The following is a 10,866-nucleotide window of genomic DNA, read 5'->3' as shown; positions in this document are numbered from 1 at the left end:
TCCTGTGGTCATGGAAATGATGTTAATCTGTTTCAGAAGGGTCAAATTATTGGCATGCATCAAGCAGAGAAAACATCTAAGGAGAAGCTGAAACTACTAAAATCGGGTTTAGAACTGTCCAACACATTATTAAAATGTGGAAGGACAGTGGGGGAACATCATCTTCAGGAAGGAATGTGGTCAGAAAAAAATCTTGAATGATCGTGACAAGACAACAATGCCAGGATTCATCGGGCTCAAATTGTGAAAGAGTGGTTCAGGGAGCATGAGACATCATTTTCACACATGGATTGGCCACCACAGAGTCCAGGCCTGAACCCCACTGAGAATCTTTGGGATGTGCTGGAGAAGACTTTGCGCAGTGGTCCAAATCTCCATCATCAATACAAGATCTTCGGGAAAAATTAATGCAATTCTGGACAGAAATAAATGTTGTGACATTGCAGAAGCTTGTGGAAATGATGCCACAATGAATGCGTGCCGTAATCAAAGCTAAAGGCGGTCCAACCAAATATTAGTGTGCGACCTTTTTTTGGCCAGGCAGTGTATTTAACTTTGATGTACCCATTTTAATTCTACATATTTTATATTTTCTCATAACTATTTTATATATACTCTCTATTTTAAATCAGCAGTGTTTTAGCATGAACCCAATGCACATAAGTGCACATAATTTTGTTTTTTTCTATACACCTTGGTGTACAGTGAAATGACAATAAAGTTAATCTTGAATCACATGTGCTCTAGAACACCAAACAAGAGGTTTTAACAAGTGGATTCTGAATAAATACTACTTGACTACAGTTTGTTTATTTATTGGTTTGTTTTAACCACAACTTCATAGCTAACCTATGAGAATTTAATTTCAAGAAGAAATAGACACAAAACAATGAGGATTAATACGTGTTGAAATGTTAGGGTTTTGTTGGTAAATTAATACTTTTAAGACTCTGTTAATAAACTACAAATACAAATTAAAACATAACTCGTATATACAGTATGTCTCCCATTATGAATTTTAGTTTATTACTACAGTAGCTGTCTACTGCAGGTACTGCTGGTGTGCTGACTCAGTCTCATCACAGCCTACCACTGACAGACTCATCACTGCAGACCCGAGGCGCCTCTGCTGCTCCTGTAAACATAAATAAGAGAGAAATCAGAGTGAGGGCCATAACCCCAGTCAATCTGACCCCCAGCAGAGTGTGCATCCAAGGCTAATTTCCACTTGGCAAGCACAGATGATGTGGACCGATAAGTAGTAGCTAAAATTAGCCTCTCAGCAATATTGAGAGCAAAGGGGACGACTGAAAAAGAAGGATCGCAGTGATAAGGCCAAGCAGATCAAACAGAAATGTCAGAAGCTTCAGGAATTTAATCATACTAGTTATTTGAAATGTAAGTGCACGATTTTATTGACTGGATTTGCTAAATTAAATGTGCAAAAGTGGCACATACTCTATTATACTTTTTTATCTTTTAAAAACATTAATTTAGCAATTATATAGTAAGTCTGCACTAGAATTAGTAAAAGCTTGTTGTCTGTCACCATATTCTCACTTTTAAAACTCAACAAAATATGGAGTGTTACTAGGGGACTAAACTGGATGCTTAGGTGGCACAGCGGTAAAGTGCTCTAGCCCAATACCGCTGAGATCCAGGAAGTCAGGGGTTTGAATCTCAGTGTTGCTATCAACTGTTTGGACATCAGTATGGACATCATTGGCTAATGTCTGAAACAGCCTTGCCATTGGGGCTGTCTGTCTGTCTATCTGTCTATCTATCTGTCTGTCTGTCTATCTAGTATCTATCTATCTATCTATCTATCTATCTATCTATCTATCTATCTATCTATCTATCTATCTAACTAGGTCCTGGGTTCGATCCCCAGGTGGAGCGATCTGGGTCCTTTCTGTGTGGAGTTTGCATGTTCTCCCTTTCTGCATGGGTTTCCTCCAGGAGCTCCGGTTTTCTTCCCACAGTCCAAAAACATGCAAGTAAAGTGAATTGGAGATACAAAGTTGACATTGTGACATGTGACATTGTCCATGACATTAAAAACTTGAACTGATGAATCTTGTGTAAGCAGTAACTACCTGTCCTGTCATGAATGTGACCAAAGTGTGTAAAACATGACGTTAAAATCCTAATAAATAAATAAAGCAAACTCCAGACCCTCGATACCTGGGAGCGAACCCAGAACAAGAACTGTTTTCACACATGGCCAAACATACTGAACTCTGAAACCTGGGTCTGGATCAAAAGATCTGTGCCTTTACATGACGTACTTTGAAAATAATTCATTACGGCTGCAGTCTGCTTAGTCCGCTGATAAAAATGAAAAATGCACACACACACACACACACACACACACACACACTCGTTCAGAATGAAATTCCTATACGTTTGACGTGCTAAGAAACAAATCATATTTTCTTAGCCTGATTGTTCTTTCTTTTCTTTTGTTTGCTTTGGTGGCAAATAATCAAAACAACACAGGAAAAAACAATTTGGATGGGATCAGGTACACTTGCTGCTGGAAGCAATAAAAACACTTCAACCAACATCCAAGTCCCTTCCAACACTGGTGCTGCAATAACTGGCAGTAATGGAAAGACTTCAGGCTTTCTCTAAAGAAATAACAATATCAAAGAAATACCACAATGAAGAAGAACTGTAGAACTGTTCTGTAATTATGTCTTATGAGCATGAAAAACAACAGAAATCAGAGTATTTTGCCTAAATGATGTTTGTTTGTTGATTTTAACGTCATGTTTTACACTTTGGTTACATTCATGACAGGAACGGTAGTTACTCATTACACAAGGTTATATCAAGCACAGTCTTGGACAATTTTGTATCTCCAATTCACTTGCACATCTTTGGACTGTGGGAGGAAACCGGAGCTCCCGGAGGAAACCCACGCGGACACGGAAAGAACATGCAAACTCCGCACAGAAAGGACCCGGACCGCCCCACCTGGGGATTGAACCCAGGACCTTCTTGCTGTGAGGTGACGGTGATACCTACCGAGCCACCGTGCCGCCCACCTAAATGATTTAAAAAGCTGAGCTAATCCTGATGGTTTTATTCTACAGGACACAATACGGCTAGAAGCACGTGAAAACCAAACCATGAGCTTGTTGGACATCCTATTCCAAAATCATGGGGATTGTACCCACCTCGTTGCAGCTATGACAGCCTTCATATTTCTGGAAAGGTTTTTTATAAAAATAAAAGTGCTGTCCACAAACTGTTGTCACAAAGTTGGAAAAATACAAGTTATGTAACGAATCTTCAACAGAATCTGGAAGATTTGACCACAGACTGAACTGAAAGACTGAACAGGGCAAGCTGTAGCCTAGTTGTTAAGGTACTGGACTAGTAATCAGAAGGTTGCTGGTTCAAGCCCCACTACTGCCAGGTTGCTGCTGTTGGGCCCTTGAGCAAGGCCCTTAACCCTCAATTGCTTAGACTGTATCCTGTAACTGTTAAGTCACTTTGGCGTCTGCTAAATGCTGAAAATGTAAATGAAAGACAATGAACTCTTAATTTCTTTATACTTTTTATTTTTACATTTACAGCATTTAGCAGACGCCTTTGTCCAAAGCGACTTACAGTACTGGGACAGTCTGAGCAATTGAGGGTTAAAAGCCTTGCTCAAGGGCCCAACAGCAGCAACCTGGCAGTGTTTGAACCAGTGATCTTCTGATTACTAGTCCAGCACATTAACCACTAGGCTACAACTACCCCAAATCGACGACCCAAATCGACGACTGTTGCACATCTTAAGACGTGTTTGCAGGAAAAATGAGACAAAATAAAAGCTGAAACACTAAATCACTTGGTCTCCTCACAAATGAACTTTTTTCGCTGCAACGGGACGCTGCTTCCACCTGGGGGTGATATGAGATGATAAACACCCATGTGTTGGAAATGAAAGCAGTGTTTTCATTGCTGATGTATCAATCTCTAATTATTTATTCTTTCTGTGTGGCCCGGTAATAAATGACCCAAGAACCGGTACCGGTCCGCGGCCCGATGTTTGGGGACCATTGATCTAGACCACCCAAGAAGGATGGAGGTTCCTGATGAGTCCGGTTCCTCTCAAGGTTTCTTCCTTGTAATATTTAAAGGTTTTTCCTTGTCCCTGTGGCCCTCGGCTTTCTTACTAAGAGTTTTTGCTAAAGAAAAATAACATACAACTGAACTTGACTTGATTTGTTGTCTTCACATGAGTAGGAAGTTTGTGTCTTTTCGCCACCTCTGAAGTTAAAATACGGACATGCAGCAGTGAGCCGAAAAGCAATGACAGCATGTCAAAAAGAAATTATCTTTCAAAGGGGAAAAATATGCAGCAAGAAAGAACACAGCAAAAACACAATAGAGACTTGTGTTTGCAAAATGTGTGTTTGTTTTACATTAGTGTATTACTGTTTGTTTGGTCTGATGTGTTTTGTTGGCTGGTAACTGGACTCTGAAGCAGTGGAAACATCTTCTGTGGCATGATGAACAACGCTTATCTTCCTGACAGACTGATAGTCAGGTCTGGGTTCGGTGAATGCCAGGATAACATTGGTGGAGGAAGGATAATGCAATAGGGTTATTTTTGAGAGATTTGATCTAGGCCCTTAGTTACAGTCCATTTTGGACAATTGTATGCTTCAAACTTTGTCAGAACAGTTTAGGGAAGGCCCTTTTCTGTTCCAATATGACTGTGCCCCAGTGTACAAAGCAAGGTCCATAAAGACATGGTTGGGTGAATTTGGCATGGAAGAACTCAACTGATTGACCACACAAGTGCTCCTCTTGATGAATGGGCAAAAATTCCCCAGAGACACACTCCAAAATCTTGTAGAAAGTCATCCCAGAGTGGAAGCTGTTATAGCTGGATATAGAATGGGTTGTCATAAAAGCTCCTGTAGGTGTAATATGTAGTGAGCTGGAAAGCTAAGGCATATTCACTGGTTTCTCCTTTAGCATTGTAAATTCTCTGGTGACTGGCCCTGTCAATTTATTAACACTAAACTGGCCCGTCACCACCTCTTTGCTCTTATTTCTTTATTGTCTTGAGTTTTTTAGGCTATATGGCCAAAACTATGTGGACACATGGGCTTTCTGGACATTCCATTCCCAAACTGTAGGCATTATTAAGCCACCATCAACCAAAACAGCTATCATTCTTCTGGGATATCTTTCCACAGGATTTTACAGTGTATGTGGGAATTTGTGCCTATTTAGACAAAACAGAAAAGACACAAATGTTGGGCATTAGGCCTAACCTGGGAATTAACGTTCAAATTTATCCCAAGGGTTGCTGAGGTCAAGGCTCTGTGTAAGCCGGTAACCACCTCAAACAGGTAGAAACTGCTGGAACTTTACATTGCAATGACATGCTTAGAAATTGCTGTACAAGAAACAAGCTCCCCTGCTCCTGTGTTAAGCTGCCAGTAGGGACAGTGGTAGCCTAGTGGGTAGAGCTTTGGGCTGTCAACCGGAAGATTGCCGGTTGAAATCCAGGCTCTGCTATGCAGCCACTGTTGGGTCCTTGAGCAAGGCCCCTAACCCTGTCTGCTCCAGGAGCGCCGTACGATGGCTGACCCTGCGCTCTGACCCCAGCTTCCAAACAAGCTGGGATATGCAGAAAAAGAATTTCATTGTACTGTACACCTGTATATGTATATATTACAAATAAAGTATATCTATATCTTTTCAGTTTTGACACATGGGTTTCTCTTTGCCAGACCAATTCCACTGTGATGTCAAGTTTAGTGGTGTCAAGCTTGACTATGAATAGTGTTATATGTATTACCAACTGGTAATTCATGGCAGATGTGATTTTGGTTTTGAGATGATATCTGAAAATTTGGATACATTTTCTCTTAGTGTGCGGTAACAGTTTGAGTTACGCTGAGTCTGGTTTGGGCTGGTCTCCTTGTTATGTATCGATTCCTCTTATCAGTCAACATCATTATCATGTTCCCAAGGGTCCTTGATTCTCCCAACATGAAGAAGTTAAAAATTTAAATGTACAGTGTATCACAAAAGTGAGTACACCCCTCACATTTCTGCAAATATTTCATTATATCTTTTCATGGGACAACACTATAGACATGAAACTTGGATATAACTTAGAGTAGTCAGTGTTCAGCTTGTATAGCAGTGTAGATTTACTGTCTTCTGAAAATAACTCAACACACAGCCAATAATGTCTAAATAGCTGGCAACATAAGTGAGTACACCCCACAGTGAACATATCCAAATTGTGCCCAAATGTGTCGTTGTCCCTCCCTGGTGTCATGTGTCAAGGTCCCAGGTGTAAATGGGGAGCAGGGCTGTTAAATTTGGTGTTTTGGGTACAATTCTCTCATACTGGCAACTGGATATTCAACATGGCATCTCATGGCAAAGAACTCTCTGAGGATGTGAGAAATAGAATTGTTGCTCTCCACAAAGATGGCCTAGGCTATAAGAAGATTGCTAACACCCTGAAACTGAGCTACAGCATGGTGGCCAAGGTCATACAGCGGTTTTCCAGGACAGGTTCCTCTCGGAACAGGCTTCGCCAGGGTCGACCAAAGAAGTTGAGTCCACGTGTTCGGCGTCATATCCAGAGGTTGGCTTTAAAAAATAGACACATGAGTGCTGCCAGCATTGCTGCAGAGGTTGAAGACATGGGAGGTCAGCCTGTCAGTGCTCAGACCATACGCCGCACACTGCATCAACTCGGTCTGCATGGTCGTCATCCCAGAAGGAAGCTGACGCACAAGAAAGCCCGCAAACAGTTTGCTGAAGACAAGCAGTCCAAGAACATGGATTACTGGAATGCCCTGTGGTCTGACGAGACCAAGATAAACTTGTTTGGCTCAGATGGTGTCCAGCATGTGTGGCGGCGCCCTGGTGAGAAGTACCAAGACAACTGCATCTTGCCTACAGTCAAGCATGGTGGTGGTAGCATCATGGTCTTGGGCTGCATGAGTGTTGCTGGCGCTGGGGAGCTGCAGTTCATTGAGGGAAACATGAATTCCAACATGTACTGTGACATTCTGAAACAGAGCATGATCCCCTCCCTTCGAAAACTGGGCCTCATGGCAGTTTTCCAACAGGATAACGACCCCAAACACAACCTCCAAGATGACAACTGCCTTGCTGAGGAAGCTGAAGGTAAAGGTGATGGACTAAACCCAATTGAGCACCTGTGGCGCATCCTCAAGTGGAAGGTGGAGGAGTTCAAGGTGTCTAACATCCACTAGCTCCGTGATGTCATCATGGAGGAGTGGAAGAGGATTCCAGTAGCAACCTGTGCAGCTCTGGTGAATTCCATGCCCAGGAGGGTTAAGGCAGTGCTGGATAATAATGGTGGTCACACAAAATATTGACACTTTGGGCACAATTTGGACATGTTCACTGTGGGGTGTACTCACTTATGTTGCCAGCCATTTAGACATTAATGGCTGTGTGTTGAGTTATTTTCAGAAGACAGTGAATCTACACTGCTATACAAGTTGTACACTGACTACTCTAAGTTATATCGAAGTTTTATTTCTATGGTGTTGTCCCATGAAAAGATATAATAAAATATTTGCAGAAATGTGAGGGGTGTACTCACTTTTGTGATACACTGTATTTTTTGTACATTTTGAAGTGTAACCACCACATTTATTTCCATGCATTTTAAAGTTGGCTTTTTTCTTCAGACTGTAAGACTGTCAGACTTCACTTTGTACTTGTTCTCTGCTTTATACATAGTAAAATAACAAGAGGTGGATTCGAGACTGTCAGCAGAATTACTCATCACTGTACTGTAAGCTTTAAATATAATACAATTGAAAGGTTGAAACCGAATGTATTTTAAGGCCTACTTTTTATCTACAGAATATATATATATATATATATATATATATATATATATGGTGGTGGTGTGTTAGTGTGTGTTGTGCTGGTATGAGTGGATCAGACACAGCAGTGCTGCTGGAGTTTTTAAATACCGTGTCCACTCACTGTCCACTCTATTAGACACTCCTACCTAGTTGGTCCACCTTGCAGATGTAAAGTCAGAGACAATCGCTCATCTATTGCTGCTGTTTGAGTTGGTCATCTTCGAGACCTTCATCAGTGGTCACAGGACGCTGCCCAAGGGGTGCTATATATATATATATATATATATATATATAGCTGTTAGCTGTTAGGTCTATCAGCATGGAATTTCAACAAGTGCAGCTCCCAATGGTTAAGCTGTGTTGACCACCCCCCTCGGACCGGCCAATATCACCCTGGATCATAGCAGTAGAGGCTTGGTGTACTTTACCTCTGTGCAAGTACAGTGTAATTGTGAACAGTCACAAAGTGTTTTGTTGACTGCAAAAGTTGGCAAAGTTCTACTAGTACACCACGACCAAGACCCAAGGGTCAAGGGTCCTTGATTTTCCCAACACGAAGAAGCTAAATGGTCAGCAATGGGTTAAAAATTTATATCTAAATTTAATTATTTTATAGTTCCTCGTGTAACCACAACATTTATCAGACTATACGAGTGTCAGACTTCACTTTGTACTTGTCCTCTGATTTAGACAAAGTAAAATAACACTAGAATTAAATCGCGAACGTCAGCTGATTTACTCACTGTACTCATTTGTGTTTGTGTGTGTGTGTGTGTGTGTGTGTGTGTAACTGGAATAAGCTTTAAAGTCAACTGGTGCTTAAAACAGAACGTATTTTAGGGCCTACTTTTTATCTACATAACAAAGCAGAATTTATATACATGTATACACACACACACACACACATATTGTACTTGTGTACAGCGACATAGTTATTTATTTATTTATTATTTATTAACCTTTATTTAACCAGGAAGATCTCATTGAGATTATAAGAATCTCTTTTTCAAGAGAGTCCTGGCCAAGAATGGCAGCAGCACACAAAAAATTTAAGACATAAAACATAAACAATTTTCACATCACAGATAATTAAAACCAAAATAAGTATAAACAATAATACGTAGAGACAATAAGACGAGATAAAGAAGAGAGAGAGAGAGAGAGAGAGAGAGAGAGAGAGAAAACACCCTAAACAGCTAAGAAGAATCTTATGAATTAAAACATTTACAACCTGAAGCCTCTTGTACATAATGTTTTAGTACTGTCCTAAAAACATTCAAAGAGACCAATTCCTTCAGATTCAAACCATTCTGTAGTTGGTTCCAGACTGATGGAGCAGCAAACTGAAACGATTTTTTGCCAAGTTCCGTCTGTCTGTACGTATAGTTAATAAAATGAAATCCTCCAAACGCAGCAAATAACCCCCTGTGCATTTCTTAACAATATATGACAGGAGATAAGAGGGAAGCAAACCCAAAATTGCCTTATACACAAGAGTATACCAGTGGCAAAGTCTGCGGGAGGATAAGGCAGTCCATCCAACACGGGCATACAGAACACAATGGTAGGTAAGAGCTCCAAGATTAGTAATAAAACGTAAGGCCCCATGATAGACAGAATCCAACAAATGCAACACCTGGGAAGATGCACGCATATAAATGACATCACCAAAATCTAGGATGGACAAGAATGTAGCAGCAACAAAGCGTTTTCTAGCCTCAAAAGAAAGACTTTGGTTTTAAAGTGGTCGGTTTTTCGGACACAATTGTCCCCATCTGTAGGAAGCAAGGCTTGGTGGGTAATCTGTCTGCTCACTGCTGGCATGAACAGTACTGGACTACAGAGAGAGTAGCGGGGTCTACTGTATGAGGTGAATACGCCAATGGCCAGTTTAAAGACACAAAGTACTTGTGCTGTATTTTACCTCTGCAACTAAAATACAGTTTAAAAAAAATCTGTTCTGTTTTTCAATTTTCTGGTTTGTTACCCTGACCGTATTTATACAGTTAAATAATAATAATAACTGAATAAATGACTGAATGTGTTCATTCTCTGTTTCACTAGAAGCCCTAGAAATACAGCACACAATACTTCTTGAAGGAAAGCATCAAAATCTGTGGAAAAATAACAGAATAAACTTTTGATGTGAACGTTCTGTCCTACAGAGGTACAGCTTAATTTGACTAAGTCAATTTTATAGCAGCAGATAAAGAAAGCAATATAATCTAGCTGTAGGCTTCGACTTTTGAATGATTAATTCAGTGTATCTATCCATCAGAGGTAGACGCAGAAAGATGAAACAGTTAAGATGTGTCACTGACAGGATTTTTCTCTCCGAGATTAATAAACAATGCAGCAAAAAATACTTTTGCTGTCACGGCTAAATGTTGGGAGGGGAAAAAAAACAACTGATTAAGCATTTCTGGCTCGCATGATTGGTTTATCTATCTGTCAAAGTGCTGCACAATCACACCGTGCGTCACTGCAGTTTTGATTACTGGTTTATTCATTTAGGGAGAAACTTTCTGTCCAAATACTGCATTCACATCTCAATCAGAGCAGAAGTGGAAAGCTTCCGTCCCACAGCCATGCTGAAAGTGAAGAATCACGCTTACTCAGCCACAAAATGACTCTCGGCTCCCTCTTCACACGTCTTGTCTCGAGCCCACCGAGTGTGATAAAGCGCGCTGGCAGGCTGGTGCAGCCGAGACGCGGCTGACAGGCTTCACGCCTCCCCAGAATGCCCTTTTGCTCAGCTCAATAAGCTCGGGAACAACGCAGGCACCGGGGGACGGGCTGTTTCTCAGATTAAAACAGGGGCAGAAAGGAACAATAGCTCATCATCCATCTATGAAAACAGCCTCCCTGTTGATCTCTACCCGCTGCCTACATTTCCCATAAGCCCCTGGGCTGTGGTAAAGTATAGGTTGAGGGTGTTCAGGCTCCACAGAAGGATGAGGTTTTAATAAAATCGGGGCTCCATGTA

The sequence above is a fragment of the Trichomycterus rosablanca genome, chromosome 5 (genome assembly GCF_030014385.1).
Source record: "Trichomycterus rosablanca isolate fTriRos1 chromosome 5, fTriRos1.hap1, whole genome shotgun sequence".
Classification (NCBI taxonomy): Eukaryota; Metazoa; Chordata; class Actinopteri; order Siluriformes; family Trichomycteridae; genus Trichomycterus; species Trichomycterus rosablanca.
The sequence above is the reverse complement of the archived record's forward strand: the minus strand, read 5'-3'. Positions refer to the sequence as shown.